Source organism: Camelus dromedarius, chromosome X (genome assembly GCF_036321535.1).
Source record: "Camelus dromedarius isolate mCamDro1 chromosome X, mCamDro1.pat, whole genome shotgun sequence".
NCBI classification, from domain to species: Eukaryota; Metazoa; Chordata; class Mammalia; order Artiodactyla; family Camelidae; genus Camelus; species Camelus dromedarius.
The window spans coordinates 25,099,433-25,117,417 of record NC_087472.1 but is presented as its reverse complement, the minus strand read 5'-3'; the positions used below and the strand labels follow the sequence as shown (position 1 = coordinate 25,117,417).

The window sequence follows — 17,985 nt, the reverse complement described above, 5'->3', positions numbered from 1 at the left end:
CCGGATGTATGTCCAGGAGTGGGTTTGCTGGATCATGTAATAACTCTATTTTTATTTTTTGAGGAATCTCCATACTGTTTTCCATAGTGGCTGCACCAATTTACAATCCCACCAACAGTATAGGAGGGTTCCTTTTCTCCACACCTTCTCCAGCATTTATTTGTAGATTTCTTGATAACAGCCATTCTGACTGGTATGAGGTGATACCTCACTGTGGTTTTGATTCGCATTTCTCTAATAGTTAGCGATGTGGAACATCTTTTCAAATGCCTATTGGCCATCTGTGTATCTTCTTTAGAGAAATGTCTTAAGTCTTCTGCTCATTTTTTGATTGGGTTGTTTTTTTCAATATTGAGATGTATGAGCTGTTTGTACACTTTGGCTATTAACCCCCTGTTGGTTGCATCATCTGCAAATATTTTCTCCCATTCCATAGGTAGTCTTTTCATTTTGTTGATGGTTTCCTTTGCTGTGCAAAAGCTTTTAAGTTTGATTAGGTCCCATTTGTTTAATTTGCTTTTATTTCTTTTGCCTTGAGAGACTGATCTAAGAAAATACTGTTAAGATTTACGTCAAAGAATATTTCACCTATGTTCAAAAAGAGGAGTTTTATGGTGTCATGTCTTACATTTAGGTCTTTAAACCATTTTGAGTTTATTTTGTGTGTGGTGTGAGGGAGTGTTCTAATTACATTGATTTACATGCGGCTGTCCAGCTTTCCCAACACCACTGGTTGAAGAGGCTATTTTTTCTCCATTGTGTATTCTTGCCTCCTTTGTTGAAGATTAATTGACCTTAGGTGTGTGGGCTTATTTCTGGGCTGTCTGTTCTGTTCCAGTGATATATGTGTCTGTTTTTGTGCCAGTACCATGGTGTTTTGATTACTGTAGCTGACAAAAGAATTTTTGATTTAAAAAAAAAAGATTTGTACAGGACAATTAAGTAACTATCTATTACCCTTCCTTTCTTTTTGGTGTCAGACTCCTTTAAATTGTACTGTATGTTTATTGCCAACTTATTTTTCTTCCTTCCATTTTTCTCTACAGTCCCTTAAATATGACTCCTATCTTACCAACTTTTTTTTTTTTAATTCCTCAGGGACTTACCAAACCCCCAAACCCAGGTCTCAGTCTTCTTTATTTCTTTGTACTTCTCAGCACAGTTGGCTACTTTCTCGTTCTTGAAATTCCCTCCTCTCTTGGTTTCCATGAGCTGCACTCTATGAGATTTTCTTCTGTCTCTCCAACTGCTCCTTCTCTGTCTGCTTTGCTGATTGTCTTCTACCTGCTCCTTGAGGTGTAGTTTTGCCCAAAGCCCAGTCTTAGCACTCTTGAATTCTCACTTTACCCTTTATCCCTTTACGATGTTTTCTGCTCTCGTGGATTCAACCATCATCCCTTTGCACTGATGATTTACAAATCTATCCTTTATCTCTGCTCTGTCTCCCAAATGCCAGGATCATAATTCTAACAGTTCATTGAATCACACATGAATCTCAGATTCAACATGTGCGGCCCTAACTGTTTACCACCACAAGCCTGTGCTCCCTACATTGGGTAATGGCATTACCACCCTTCAGTCACCATGCTCTAAACTTCACAGCTGTTCGACACTCTCCCTTCTAATCGTCTTCAAATCCGTAAATTCTCTGATTCTCCCTTTTTTTCTGATTCTCATTGCCAGGCCCTCATGGGGACTTGCTTTTACAACTTATTATTACCACAAACTACTACTTGATCCCTAACTTTAGCTTCCATCTCTCCTCTCCCACCCCCAGCAGCCTGTGTCACCCTCCCAGAATATGAATGTGCTCATGAAACTCCTTTGCTTGAAATATCTCCTGGTTCCCCCTTACATATAGAATAACTGGCAGTTGCACCCAGCAGGGCCACATCTTTATTTCTTCCCTTTCAACCTTATGTCCTATGATACTCCAGTCTCCCTTCCATCGTGCACAGTCTGTGGATCCCTGACATTCCTCCATCTCCTGGACATACCTGCCTGCTCCCGGCTTGGGGCCTTGGCTCAAGTCTTTTCTGCTTGAGCTGTGTACTGTATTGAATTCCTAACCGTTCCCTGCATCCAGGCTCAGTTCTCACTGCTAGCCAATGACTCGGGTAAGGGTCAATGAATTAGAGGTAGTTTTCATCAATAACACAGAAGCAACAATGCAGATAATAGCAGTAGCTCACGTGAATCAAGTACTTACCTATACTGTGCCAGGCACTGTCCTCTGCGTCTAACCTGTACAGATGCTTGTGTTCTTCGCAGTAACTCCTCACCTGACATCTTCAGTGTCAATGTGGACGTGGATACAGACTGACCGCACTCTTGATCCCTTTACTCCAGCACCAGCTAATGTTGACTGAGCGCTCACCATGGGTCTTATCTTTATTCCTTTATTTAAACTTCATAGCACCATAAGGCAGGTGCCATTGTGATACCCATTCTACAGATGGGGAAACTAAGGCACACAGAGGTCAGCCAACTAGCAGGGTCATGGAGCGAGTAAATGGTCGGGCTGGGCAGTCTGCCTCCATAATGTGTGGCTTCTTTCTGTGGTGTGGGCCGATCTGCCTCTCCAGACAGACTCTGAGAACCCACAGCACAAGGGCTGGGTCATGTGGGAGCCCATGATTGGGTTAACAAACTGTAACAGATCCTTCTGCTTGCCAAAACCCCCAGGGTCAGGCATTGTGACACGCCCCAACACTGCCCAGCACAGGGCCCTGTATACCAGCAGCCAACACTGGCTTATTGACTGAAGCTCACAGATACAAAAAAGTGCAGGAGGGACATTATTTCACAAGAAAACATCCTTTCCTCATTGCAAACCACCCAAGGATAACCATCTCCCCTCTCACAGACCCTCATGAATAAATAAATAAATAGAAGGTGACTGAAGTGGTGAATATAAAGCAGTGCGGTATGGTCATCTGTAAAGTTTTGGTGAAAATATTCAATCCCAAAGTGTTAGTGCCCATGATGTAAGTAACCTCCACTCTCCAAGACAAGCTCCCAAAGAGCCCATTAATGATGCGGACACAAATCTCACCTCCTCTCCTCCACACCTGCCCTAAAGTGTCATTAAGAATGAGAAATTTGAAGAATTTATAAATGGAATTAATTAACGAAAAAAATAATTAATGTTCTTTAGGATAAAGCTACCTAAGAGGCTGTTTAATCAAATCCCCTTGTCCCCTTGAAGGCAGGTTTGTTGTCTCCCTGCTCTTCTCTATTTCAACTCACTGGTGGAAGACAGGCCACATCTTTAAGTGCAGTGAGTGGAACCACCTCATCATCAGGGCAGGGCTTGTCTGTGAGTGAGGTTAAGCCATTCCATCCTCGTTTAATGTCTTTTTTAAAAGGGATGATAATAATGGTAGTCATGCAGGTAAAAATCGGATAAATCATGTGATGCATAGGACCCATGGTTAGAAGCTATTCTTAGTATTCAGGATATTAAAAAAAAACTATTGTTCTCTCCAGGAAATGAATGGTCCCCATGCCCCCCACCCCTGAGGGACAGACAGAGCAATGCAGGGTGAGGCATAGCCCCTCCAGTCCAGATTGAACTTCCAACCCCTGAAGTTCACTCACTCAAGAGAAAATTTGCAAAGTTTTCAGGATTTTAACACGTCCTAGGGCCCCTGTAAACACCTCTTGAAGAACCATAAAGCCCTCAATCTGACCTGGTTCTTAATTTGACCTTTCTCAGTGGGAAACAGGAATTCAGGAAGTTAGAGGAGAGACAGGGTGGGAGGAGAAGGGAGGGAGATGGGGTGTAGGTTCCCCAGGGCACCGCTGTAGAAGATGGAAACTCCCCGGTCTTCAGCACACGCCCAAATAAAGGGCAAACGTGCGCCTTTGTAGGGTGCCTGCAGCCAGAGGTGGACGATGCATGTTCCACAATTATGTGCAAAGTCCAAGGAAGGGCCCCTTGCACTGTAAGCGTTCTTGGATACACTAAGCACTGGCAAGTTTTACACTGTTACTACAAATCTGGAGTACTTGTTGCATCTGCAAGGGACAGGTTGGGTTTCTTGCAGCGGGCACTGCAAACCCAGCCCCCAAATCCCACTACCATGCGCCTCCCGGAGCCCAGAAGGCTCTGCTTCAGCGTTGTTGCAAAAACCCAGAGCAGGCAGTCCCCTAGCTAATCATTTCATCTGAATCACTGTCCCAATTCGTACACTTTGGAGGCGAGTGGAACGGAACCAGGGTTACCAACTCCCCAGAGGGAAGAGTCGTGCTCAGAGCCCACGCGACAAGGGGGACGGTCGTTGCTTCAGCCAGCTGGGGCTGCTGGGGACCTCGCGCTTTCTCCAGCCCCATCTCTGCGTCTCTCGCTCCGGGGGAACTAAAAGCAACAGAGCTGCGCCTGTCAAGGGCCAGGCGGAGAGACATGCTCCCAACACTGCTCCCGGGCTCGGAGGCGAGTGAGGTCTGGTTCCCCGCCCCTCCCCAGCCCCAAGTCGGCTCGCGCAGTGCAGCAAAGCCCCTTCCTCAGGTCAGTCACCCCGCCCGAGCAGGGCCTAGTCAGCTAAGCCACAAGTCGGAGCTCCAACTCCCCCAACCGGCGCGCCCCCGCCAGGACCCTCCCTGCACGGACCCTACTACTCTATGGCCACGCCCCGGCCTCAGGCGCCGCCCAGCGCTGCACCTGCAGCCGACACGCTATAACCCAGACCAGGCGTCGGAAAGAGGACCTGACCCCGCTACTGACCCCAGATCTAACCCCGATGAGGGCATTCCCGCGGATCCAGCGCAGAGTCAGCTTCATCCACAGCACTCAAGACGGGGAGCCTGGGCTCGGGGGCAGCCTTGACGATACTATCACTGCGTGGAGTTGACGGAGACTGGGAAGGACTGCGTGGTCAGTGCGCGGACCCGTACAAATGCTTTGGCAAAGTCCAGGAAATGTCCTTTCCTAGTGAAAGGCGAGTGGACAGGACGCTGCTGCTGTTCTCAGTTGCAGTCCTTCGCCTCCCTATAACCTCTCCCTTTCCCCTTCCCCCTCTTCAGATATGAAGCCTCCCCAGATCTCAGGGATGGTAGCGGGAGAAGAGGAGGAAATACGGTCCGAACAGGGGCGGGGGAGGACGAGGTGGCAGTGGCCAGGAGCCTGAGGGGCTGAAGCCTGGGGACAGGCAGCATCACCTCTACTACATCACATTTACCCCTTTGCAGCTACAGATGGAGAGCCTCTTACACCACACTGGACACCCCGATGTGTTCCCCGTGTATGAGGCTTGCTCCTGGATGTGCCTAGTTCTGTTGTTTCTGGATGCCTCTGGCCCTCTTCCAGAGTCCCTTCTCTCCTTTTCATAGCCCAAAGCCGCCACCAGGGCCCCCTTCCCCAGGACTCTGGGGTGGGGTCAGTGTCTACTAGGCATCAAGGTAAATATTTTCATGCAGTATTTAAATCCACCAAGTAGGGAAACTGGCGAGAGACTTGTTCTGTAAATAACGTTTTATTGGAACCATTCATGAGGCACGGTGAAGCAAGTACAGGGTCAGATCCTACCTATGTTTAAATTTAGGTAGTATTTTCATTATGGATTATTTTTGCACTAATTTTGATACTTGTTAAATACTGCATTAAAACATTATTTATCTTGATTCCTGATTTTTTTTGGTGCCACATTAAATTTTGTACAGAAGAGGAAACCACCCTCTAAAGCAAGCCTTGAGTTGGTTATTATGGAAAAGTATACTGGGGTAGGGGGCCTGAGGGGAATAGAAATTTTAAAACAAGCGTGAAATAACATCTGTATATTTAATTTCATCCACATTTCCAAATACCAAACATTTGTGGCTCCCTCCCCTCAGGAAGGAGCTTGCAATATGCATGAATGAGACCGAAGCTAGAATGCAGGTCAGTAAACCTGAAAAAAGCAACTTGGCAGGGCAGCCATTCTAAAGCCTGCTTCAGGACTTGGACATCTTGTCCTGTATATCTCACATTGGTTTGTTTTTGTAGCCTTTTAAATGATTGGAAAATAAGTTTTAAACTTTGGGGGCTTTAATGGGTAGTAAATGGGATCAGTAAATTCCAACTTGTGGAAATTGCCCATTATCAATGGGAACATGAGTTCCCAAAGGAAAAAAAAATAGAACCACTTTTCCTACACCTGTGCTGCCTGTCTATCTATCTAAGTATATATAGATATACTTTCTTCCAGGGTGACAGTTTTTCCAAAATGTTTTTCTGCCAGATTCAGATTCTTCATAGCACATCATCAAGAGCAGTTCACCGAAGGCCTGACAAATGAAGTGAATAAATGCAAACTGCATCGTGTTTTTATAAGGCACATTTTCGTACTTTCAGTAAACATGTGAATTCCCTCGTATACTTGTTTTTGTGTGCCAAGTGGGGTTAGTATTGTATGGGTAAGAATTGCTAAGGAATATCAAGGTGGTCTCTTTTCATGAGGTGACATCCCTAACTCACTGTCAATAGGCCCTGCACTTCTTAGATACATACACGTACAAGACAGGGTGGGGAAGGTCCCTACTGAGAGAACAGTATGTTGCAAGACAGGGTCGAGCTCCATGATGAGAAGCTCAGGCACAATCCTGGACTCTCAGGAATCTTCTTAAGAAGCCCACTATTCATAGGGCTTTATCCGAAGTTGGCATCCAAACATTCACCTGGTTTTCTTCTAGATGCTCCAAATTCTGTTCACTGCTCTCCCTTCTTGCAGAGCATATAGGGGAATGGAAACCATTCTGGCCCAAAGGAACTGCTGCTTCAAAGTAAACACAAGAGGAGATGCCATCAACGCCAGAGAGGCTCTTCTCCCTTTTCTCCCCTCCCCCCACCACAGAGGCCATATTATTGTGTCTTCCCAGCTAAGAAGTGACAGTCATGTCTTCAAATGTATTTTGTCTCATTCAGCATCCTTGAGAGAACCCTGGTTCCTGATGACTAAACACTAAAAGGGAACCTTTTGGTTTAGTGTTGCTGGAAGCAAAAGGGATTCCCCTGATGAATATTCCAGATTAATGAATCATTGAAAAGAAGCAGTGAGACCTTGGATTTCTTTATGCTGTCTTCCTCATGTGAAACTGTCAGGCTAGAAAACGAAAATAAAAATGAAGTGTGATAAGAACTGAGGAATTACTGTTAAGTATTAGGCATTGTAATGGTAATGTGGTTACGTTTAAATAAGAATGTCTATCTTTTAAAGAAACATGCTGAATTGTTTATAAATGAAGTGATATCTGGAATTTGTTTCAAAATAATTGGGGGCTGGTGGCAATTTCCCACAAGTTGATAATTATTCAAGCTGGGTGGTGTGTATATGGGAGATCATTACACTGTTCTCTATACTTGTATATATATGTATTTGACCTTTGCAGTAATAAAAATTAAAGAAAAAAACCCTGGTCATTTATGTTTCTTCTTTTCCTTTTTCTGGGCTTTTTTGCTTTCCTTTTTGTATCTTCATCTGAAAATTTAAAAATATTAAAACTGAAAAAAAATTTACCTCTAAAACCTTAATACCTTTGACCAGATAAATATGCTTTTGCGATCCCATTTATTCTTACAGAAAAATTCATTCATTCACACATTTATGCTACAAACCATGCTAGACATGAAAAGCATAGAAATTAAAGTCACACTAGGTATTCGATGATTTAGGGAATATTAATTTACTGGGTGAGATAATGGTATTGTAGTTAAGCAGGAACATGTTCTCTTTTTAAGAGTTGCATGCAGAAATATTTAGCATTGAAGTGTAGATGAAATTTGTATTTTACTTTACATACCTCAGCAAAAAACCTGTATTTTTAAAAAAATGTCAAAATACTAATAATTGTTAGAATTAAGGTGATATGTATATGATATTAATTATACTATTCCCTTTACTTTTCTGAATGTGAGAGTATTTTCCTGCTGTGTATTGTGGGGGATGCTTTCCAGGAGCTCAGTCTAATGGAGGAGATAGAGATAAAGAGGTAAACAGCATCCAGTGACAGAAGGACGTGGGTGTTCTGGGAGCACAGAGGAATCTCAAAATCAGGCTGATTTGGGGAGGGTGGTTGAGGAAAGGTTGACCAGGAAAAGGTGACTCTTAAGCTCGTTCTTTTAAAATCAGTTTTTTTACAAAAATTAGGCATGCCACTGTTAAAATGAGTAAGCCAAGTCGCAGGCAGGGAGAGACTGGCCTTGCAGGCAGACAGACTCTCTGTACTAAGTAAGAGAGTCAAGAGAAAGGACGTGAGATATGGAGGAGACAGAAAGTCATCCTCAGGCCACAGAGGATGCTGCACGAGAGCGCGGGGTCTGTGTGATGAGAGAGCTCAACCAGGGTCTGAACTTCACCCTGAAGGCCACGGAGAGCTACTGAAGGATTCTAAATAGGGACCAACATGTTCAGATTTGTGCTTCAAGAAAGCTCAGCCTTCCAGCAGTGAGGAAGAAAAGTGACAATGGTGGCCAGGAAACCCAGGTGACATCAGAGGAAGGGGCGCCTCTGTGTAATGTGTCCCCAGGAGACACCCTCTATCAATCATCAGCTGGGAGGGGGCACAAAAAGGTGGTTTTTTGGGACGCATCGGCCCCCAGGGGGTGTCTTCTATAAATCAGCTGCCAGCCTGACGGCTCCTCTGTGGTGCGGCTTTCTGAAAATTGCACAAAGTGCAATTGCCCACTGAGTGTGAGAATCGCACAAAAGAGCCACTCCACTGGGCTGATGCAGCCCCTATGACTTGGTTTGGCACCACACGCCTGTACAGCTGTACACAACCAATCTGGAGCCGCAACACCTAGGTCTGAATCCCAACTGGGTGACCCTGGGTGCAGTATTTACAACCTGCTCCGAGCCTCCCTTTCCGCCTCTCTAAGAGGTGAACTACAGTTACTGTGTGGATTAAATAGCAATAATGCATATCAAGCACTTAGCAGGGAGCCCCACACAAAGTCGGGAGTGTTCAAAACTCTTGGCTATTATTGTTTTTAAGAACCTTCCTCTAAAATCAGCCTTGAAGAAGTAAAACTAGTTTTGAAGCAAGGCTCGCAGAACGATGTTGGCTTTCTTACCACTGGAGTCTGTTTCAGAATCAGAGTCACTGTCACTATCGTCAGAATACTTCCTGTGTTTTCTTTTAGATGATTTTTTCTTCCTCCTTTTCTTGGACCTTTCTTTCGAATGACTAGACTTCTTCTTCTTCTTCTTGTCGTCTACATAAAATACGAAAAAACAACTTCTAAAGAAGTATTTCTGAGCATCAATTTTATTGTATTTGAAATACTGGAAAGGAACTGATGATGGCAATTTGAGTAAAGTCTAATGTTCAACTATTTACAAACTTCTAAAACTCCTCAATAAAAAATTTCCATATTTAAAAAATACCTTCTGAAGTAGAAGCTGAAGTGGTGCTTTTCTTTGGCTCTTCATCCTCTACTGGTGTATGTTCATCAGAGCTGAGTTTAAAGAAAATGGTTGTGAGAATCAGAAAAGTGATAAAATACGGATCATGGAGTATAAAAATACAGACTTAAAACTTTTCAGTAACAAACTGATTGTCCAAGAACCATTAAGAGCCAGCACCGGACTGCTTTTGTAACAGTACAGTTTAAGGGTCTACCACCTTCATAATAACATAATAATCATTTTTATTTGCATAATGCTTTATAGTTTACAAAGTGCTATTCACACTGAAAGCAGGATGTGAGATTTATATTTTCAGAAGAAACCATAGGGAAAATGCAGGGAAACAGGAATCATAAGGAAAGATGAAAGAAACTGGAGATAAGAAGGCTGAGGGAAGACTTGGTGATTTTACTCTTTATGTGGAACAGGCATATGGTAGAGCAGCAACTGTTCTGTCTCCCCAGAGCAAGAACCTTACACACTACAGTGTAAAGGGATTTCATCCTGTTGTAGAGAATTCCGAAAATGACTATTATTAACATGCTACAATAGTTTAGAATGGGAATTTCCATGTCATATAATCTTTTTCTCTGAAGTCACATCTAGAATAGAGGTATTGCCTAGAAAATTATATTTAGGGTGACTTCTCTAACTCTATGATTTCAGGTTCTTAAAAGAATATATGTAAGAACAAGTTTCTGATAATAATGCTTTATCAACTTGTCACAAATTACAGGTTTATCTGTCAAGCACACTGTCTGAACTCAACCTAAAGCAGACACAGAAAGAGAGGAAAGGGAAGCAGCAGCTAATGAATAGCACCAAACAGAAAAGAAATAAGGAAACAGAAGAAGCATTAAGCCTTCAGATAGCATTGGATATAGGAAAATTAACTAAAGAAAACCATACTAGCACATTCATTTCAAAAATCCCTTTGTAATGCTAAAATCTGGCATGCAACCTGCTATTGGGTTAGTTGAGGAAAAAATAATTCAAAATGAGATAAATGCATATTTGTTTTAACACTGAACCCTTCTATGAATAAGAAATTAGTACCCCATGAATTATAATTTAAAGAGAACAAGTAGCATGCTGAAATCCACTGGCAACATGTTTTCTTATGTATGTTCCATAGCTTTAAAATTTAAGGGATATAAAAGGAAAACTCACAAGAAAGAAGAAATATGTGAAATGTACTTAGAGTTCTTCACTTAATAAAAAATTTAACAATGGACTCGGATTTAACAAATGTCATATTTTTAAAATACATTTTTTAAAAGACTTACTCTGGTTCAAGATTATATTGTCAGCTAGGGCTGCCATAACAAAATCCCACAGACTGGGTGGCTTAAACAACAGAAATTTATTCTTTCACCATTCTGGGGGTTAAAAATCCAAGATCAAGGTATCATCAGGGTTGGTTTCTAGTAAGACCTCTCCTCCTGGCTTGTAGACCCCCAACCTTCTTGCTGTGTTGTCATGTGGCATCTCCTCTGTGTCCTCTGTGCTCAGGTCAGGGGAAGGAGGGAGTGGGGGGGGCGGGGAAGAGAGACTGGTTAATTGAGATCTCTGGTGTCTCTTCCTCATCTTCGAAGGACACCAGTCCCATTGAATTAGGGCTGCTGCCTAATACATTCACTTTGAAGGTTAGGGCTTCAACATGCAAATTTGGGGGGCAGCCAGTTCAGTCTATAACAAGGATTCTTTGGAGAAAGTCCTCATACTTCAGGAGCTCCCAATTCTCTAATCCTCTCTCACTAACTTTCCAGAAGATATGTGAATGTAAATTATAACTTGATGACTGAATTCTGTTATTTATATGTATATATATGTATTTTCACATTCAACAAGTTTAGTTATTCTATCCTCCCTTTATGTTTTAAACTTTAATAAAAACTTGGTATAAATGTAAACTCAACACTTAGGATCTGGTGTTCTGGTAGTACTATCAAATGGCACAGACTACAGACAGCTGAGATGCCCGGCCAGAAATGCAGCCTGCGAGGCTGTCAAGTGTGTCCCTTCTGCTGCACGCATGACACAGCTCCTAACTGCTCATTTCATCCCCTGCAATACGTGACAGAAACAGTTTTACATTCGGAAATAACTTCATTTGTTTATGCATATTTATGAAAGGAAAAAGAAGTCTGTTCCAATTTGGTTAAAACTTTAGTTTTCAGAAACCCAAGAATTAGTAAGGACAATTTTTTAAAATGAAGCACTAGAAGAAGTAGAAAATAAAGGGAGCTCTGAAAAGTTCTATGTGACAAAAGTTGTATTCAATGAAATTCAGGGTTTGTTCTCTCTCTTGTTTTCCCTTTAGTTCCTTTTTAGAATAGGAGTACATTCTCTATCTGCTCTTTGGAGGACATTAAAAATTTTTTTGTTTTATTGTAATGTTTGTCATTTCTTCTATTTAATATTTGCTATTATTACTCATAAACTGAAAAAAAAAACTAACAGAGGCTTAATTCTCCCAACATTTAGCTGCTTTTGTCTCTGTTTTAAAAAATACTTACAAAATAAATATATTTGGTTTCATTGTTTGAATAAATTATTTTTTACTTCCTTATTCAGGGGAAAAGGTATTATAACTATACAGATTTGGACTCACAGGGTCTCTCGCTCCCAGAAGCAGATACTCTAAAAAGTAAACATACAAATAACAGTCCTTGAAATATATAAGTATAAGGGTCAATGATGCCAGCCAGGCTGCAAAGACACAGAATCCTTGTGGTGTAGGACCTAAAATTGAGGCCCAATGTTATGTACTGCCTGACATCTGGGCAAACCAGCAGGGCCTCCAATGGCCTAAATGCAGATTCCCCTTCCCACTCTGCTCCTGCGGATAAGGTCCTCTAGCCAAACAAACCTCTTTATCAAAGGGACAGGAGCAGTTCCAGATTAGCCCTGCAGAGTGGATCTTCTGTGTCCAGTGTCAGGGGTCCTGTGTTCAGCTGCCCCATAACCCAAGAGAGGATTCCCTCTCTCCCTCCAACAGGGTGAATACGAGACCATTAAAACAGTCCCGGCTGCTACCTGCTTTCATCTGGATTCTTAAGATAAATTGTTTATCTTCTACATGGACAAATGCAAATTTCATCCAAGCTGTCCTTACACCTTTTGGTTAAGATTCTAAAGCTGTTTGGTTTCTGACTGACACAGATTGGGGAGACCTTTCTGAAACATATAACTTGGAGAAGTAGTTCTCCAATATAACTCAGGACTATTTTTGCTGTTCCTGCTCCCAGGTATGAAACCCTAATAGGTAAAACGAAATGTGTATTATGTTCCAGGCACTAAATCATTACAACAACCCTAAAAATGTCAGCACTATTTTTATCCCCTTCTTTACAGGTGAAGAAGTGAAGCTTGAAGATGTTAAGTAATTTGACCAATGTTTTTACTTTCTTAAATTAACATTTGTTAAGTGGGGCACAGGGTGCTGGATGGTGAGCCAAAGGTCAGCAACAGACCACAAGAGAAACTGAAATAGAACAGTTTACTACTCAGAGGTCCTGGAGGAAGTACACAATTTGCTTCCAGGAGGCACACAAGGAGGTCAAGTTATTGTGCAGACAGAGAGTGACAGGATCTGGGACACATGCTTTTATTAGGATCTGTGGGTGGAGTGTTTTGGGGTCCCAGACTAGGGTGAGATTGGTCAATTTAAACCAAAAGAGCAGGGGTTTTGGTAAGCCCCATGGTGGTCTTTTCTAAGGGGCTCGTACAGCATACAGGTGCTAGGAGGCAGGGGAGACTGTAGATCACAAGGCCTGTTGGAGAAGTCATACCAGGAACTTACATTTGCTTGTGACTCTGTAAGTTGCTATCTAGGGCATGTGATTACATAAGGAGGCCAGTGACAATTTAAGGTCCCTGCAAGCCCCGCAAACAAAATGAATGCTGAGGCAGCAATACCATGGAGTATTGAGAGCTCAGGTAAGCTCTTGACACCCAAGGTCATACAGGTATTAAGTGGCAAAGCAGGGCTTCAAACTCAGGCAATCTGAATCCAGCCAGTATCCTCCTCCTCACTTCCCACTGCTGGAAAAAAATATCATCAAGACGTCTCCCAACTGTTGTAATTTCAACCTGCCCTTCAATGCCTGTAATGTTTGTAAATTTCTCTTCTTTAGCGCATTCACGGCACTTTGTAGGTATGAATACTTACTCAGCAATAATTACAACTTTTCCTTCTCTTTGTTAACTATTTTTCCCCTCCAGGACTCACTTTCATTAGAGGAAAATTGATCTCACCCTCCCCTCATTCCTCAAGGTCAAGACTGAGACCACTTAACAAGATCTTGCTCAAGGTAGCTTCATCTGCATTTATGCACATCACTTTTCCTACATTCATCCAATCATGGCTTGGGGGAAAGTTTTCTCCTCTTCAGTTTAAACCCTTAATCTCAGCGCTCCCCAGCTCCCTACAAAGAATTTCCACTTACACATCCTGTTATCGTCTCAAACCGATCTGTTCATTCAACACACTATGATTGAGCTCTTACTAAGTGCTAGGCACTGCAAATTCTGTGATGAATAAAATCGGGCTCCTCCTTTCCATGAACTCAGTCCAGTGGAGAATAAAAACTTGCTCACAAATGATAACACAAAGTAAATAAATCCTATTCATATGTCTGAGACCCTTGGCCATGTCCGCTGCCAGACCAGTCGCGGAAGGGATGGAGCGGTTAGAGCACCGTATGAAGGGGCTCAAGGGTAAGTGAGAATTAAGAGAGGGGCAAATAAGGCGCTGTCGTGGATAGACTGAAGCAAAAAGATAGAAATGGGCGCATGGAAGGTAGAAAGCGAAATGCGAACAGTAAGAACCGGGATGAGAGATGAAAAGGACTCTGAAGGCAGGTGGGATCCTCAGAGCGAAGGTGCATCCGCATCACTCACCTCCTCCCAGTCCCTGTCCAGGAGGCTAGGTCTCGGCTCGTCGCTCCGGCAGCGGCGCAAGAGGCGGCCGCGCCCCGCAGACGAGGAAGCAGAAGCGGAGGGGGCGCCCCGCGGCGCCGAGGGCTGCTCTTGCGAAAGCCGCCGCGAGCCGCAAGCGGAGCCGCAGGGTTGGTTTCGGGAGCCTCGGCTGAGGCCACCTCACTGATGGCCGAGGCCAGTCTGGTCTCCCGGCCGAGAGCAAGGGTAGGAGGGAGAGCGGCGGCCCCGCGGGCTCGGGGCTCTTTGACGAACTATGATGCTTCCCCATCCCGGGCTGTGCGAGTCAGACCACCCGAGCCCTTGTTGCCGAGAAAAGAGGGAACAGTCTCTCGAGACTACAAAGATTTCGATCTCTTGGGCTCTCAGAACCCGCCGCGGAGCAACCCCCTGCAAAGCTGAGGCAACCATGGAAACCGTTCCGGGTACATCGGCAAAAGCCTTCCCCCGGCTTACGTGGCCTCCAGGCGACGTGAAAGGGGTGTGTGCATCGGTGTAAACAAGCCGCCGCTGCAATCGGTTCTGCCCATCTTTCCGGTTCCGCAAGAGGTTCGCCAGGTCTAAATTGGATCTGAGACCGTGTCTTTCTCAGCCTTGTACTTGAAATGACTGAAGGGAAGGATGACAAGCCACAGGATACATTTCACAGAGCGGCCGCATTGCCAACATAGTCAATTCTGCTTGTGTTCCAAGTGCTCTGTGTGTGTTTGTTATGTATTATATACTATTGGGTGCTTACTGTGTCTCGTGTTTGTGTGTACGTATGTACATATACATAATATATGCACATATATGTGCATATATATATATGCCCATATAGAATATAGAGGAGTGGCTCAAATTGAATTACATATTTTTTTCAGAGTCTATCCTGAATTAAAAGAAGACTCTAAATGGAATGAAAAGGAAAGGCACAAAGTATTCAAAGTATTTCTTATGCAGCTGACAGTGTATTTATTTTAGTGTTGTCAGGCTTAGCAAAAAAAAAATACAGTAGGTCTGTTTACATTTGAATTTCAGCTAAACAATGAATAATGTTTTAGGATAAGTGTGTCCCATAGAGTAATAATGCACAATTAAATGACTATTTTCTATTAAAGATGAGGACATAGCCACAATTATACCTCCTCTCTCCTTTCCCAACACTTCTAAAATTTATTCCTTATATTTTAAGGTTTTCCACTTGCTGTTTGAGAAAATGGGTTAGGAAGCAGCCCCTAATATCTGGAAGATGGCTAGCGCTCAGGCCACTTTCTTCTGTTGGACGTAAGCTCACAGAACCCCAACCTAAGTCAAAATCACTAGGTGACTGACAAAGTGAAACAAAACAAGACCACTTCATAGATTTTTCTAAGTGCAGATAGAAAGATTAAAAAAGTCACTGTGCCACCCAGAAAACACCAAATACTCCCTCTCTTGGCCAAAATAGGTGACTGCTACTTTACAAATTACAACTTTATTCTTGCTCTAGTCTGCACCCCCACCCCCACCCCTTGTAGATAAGATTATTGAGATGCCCAGTCATACAGTTGCCTCTGCTTTCTGACAGCATTTGATTTAGAGCAAACTCCTGCTTCCTTCAACCCTCTCCTAAATTGCCCAAATACTATAGTAGGTTCTTTCTCACCTTCTCTTACTGAAACATTCCACAGTTTGTTCTCCCTCCCTGCAAAAACTAATAAACCCAACTTGTCAACTATGAGTATGTTCCTGGTAGTCTTTGGTTGAAGGGCATTGACGTGTTCCACTGCCTAGAATGCCCTTCCCCAGACATTTTCCATGGCTCTTTTCCTTAGTTCATTCTGTTCTTTGCTCATAGATCATCTTTTCAGAGAGGTCGTCCCTGACCACACTATTTACAACAGCACCCTCATCATTCTCTATTTTTTATACATTTTTTGTCATAGCACTCATTACTATCTTATGTTATATTACATATTTAGATAATATGTTGTATGTCTCTCCCATTAGAATCTAACTTCATGAAGACTGGGAGTTCATCTTGATGATGATTGTATCCATAATGTGTACAGCATTGCCTGGCCCAGAGTAAATACTAACTGATATGAATTTAATGAACAAATGAATTAATGGATTTTTATTGTATCAGGGTTTATAATAGTTTCACTCTATCACATATTCATAATCAACCTTGTTGTTTGGTCTTAGTCCTCCATTTAAATAGACTGGCTCACTGCAGAATGTCCATTCTTAATTCTTTATTTTGACTCATTTCTATTTTTTTAATTAGTGAAGTATAGTTGATTTACAATGTTGTGTTAGTTTCTGTTGTATGGCATAGTGATTCAGTCATACATATATATTCTTTTTCCTATTTTTCATTATAGGTTATTACAAGGTATTGAATATAGTTCCCTATGCTATACAGTAGGACTTTGTTGTTTATCTATTATATATGTAGTAGTTTGTATCTGCTAATTCCAAACTCCTAATTTATCCCTCCCCTCTTTCCCCTTTGGTAACCATAAGTTTGTTTTCTTTGTCTGTGAGTCTGCTTCTGTTTTATATATAGATTCATTTGTATTATTTTTAGATTATATATATAAGTGATATCATATTGTATTTGTCTTTCTCTATCTGATTTATTTCACTAAGCATGATAATATCCAGGTCCATCAATGTTGCTGCAGATGGCATTTCATTCTTTTTTATGGCTGAGTAATATTCCATTGTATATATACCACATCTTCTTAAGCCAATCATCTATTGATGGGCGTTTGGATTGCTTTTATGTCTTGGCTATTGTAAGTAGTGCTTCTATGAACATTTGGGTACATATATCTTTTCAATTAGAGTTTTCATTTTTTCCAGGTATATACCCAGGAGTGGGATTGCTGGGTCATATGGTAGCTATATGTTTAGTTTTTTTTTAATTGAAGTATACTTGACTTACAATATTGCATTAGTTTCAGGTGTTCAGCAAAATGATTCAGATATATATATATTTCAGATTATTTCCCATTATTAAGGTTCCATTCAGATTATTTTCAGATTATTTTCCATTCCATTAAGGTTATTATAAGATATTGAATATAATTCCCAATGCTATACAGTAAATTCCTGTTGCTTATCTATTTTATGTGTAGTAGTTTGTATCTGTTAATCCCATACTCCTAATTTATCCCTCCTCCCTTCCCTCTCCCCTTTTGTAACCATAAATTGATTTTCTATGCCTGTGAGTCTGTTTCTATTTTGTATATGAAGTCATTTGTATTATTTTTTGATACCACATATAAGTGATATCATATAATATTTGTCTTTCTCTGCCTGACTTACTTCATTAAGCATAATATTCTCTAGGTCCATCCATGTTGCTGCAAATGGCAATGTTTTATTCTTTTTATGGCTGAGTAATATTCCATCGTGTGTGTATGTGTGTATACCACATCTTTTTTTTTTTCACTTTTTGAACTGAAGTTTAGTTGATTTACAATATTATGTTAGTTTCAGGTGTACAGCAAAGTGATTTTGTTATATATATGTTTATATCTATATACTTTTGCTTTTTAAATTCTCTTCCATTATAGGTTCTTACAGGATATTGAATATTGTTCCCTGTGCTACACAGTAAATCCTTGTTTATTTTATGTATGGTAGTGTGTATCTGTTAATCCCATACTCCTAATTTATCCCTCCCTCC

The 17,985-nt window shown here is 41.9% G+C and overlaps 1 long non-coding RNA gene across 2 annotated transcripts; it reads right to left on the bottom strand.

Moving 5' to 3' along the window:
• Positions 1–5,470: 5,470 nt before the first annotated feature.
• Positions 5,471–14,735, bottom strand: LOC135320136 (uncharacterized). Of its 2 annotated transcripts, none has more exons than XR_010379359.1 (4): positions 14,289–14,735; positions 9,363–9,433; positions 9,050–9,190; positions 5,471–6,749 (listed from the first exon to the last, which is right to left on the bottom strand). It is a non-coding gene; the product is annotated as an uncharacterized LOC135320136 (long non-coding RNA). The 2 variants fall into 2 exon arrangements; XR_010379358.1 differs by lacking the exon at positions 5,471–6,749 and adding an exon at positions 7,088–7,454.
• Between the last annotated feature and the right edge of the window lie 3,250 nt (positions 14,736–17,985).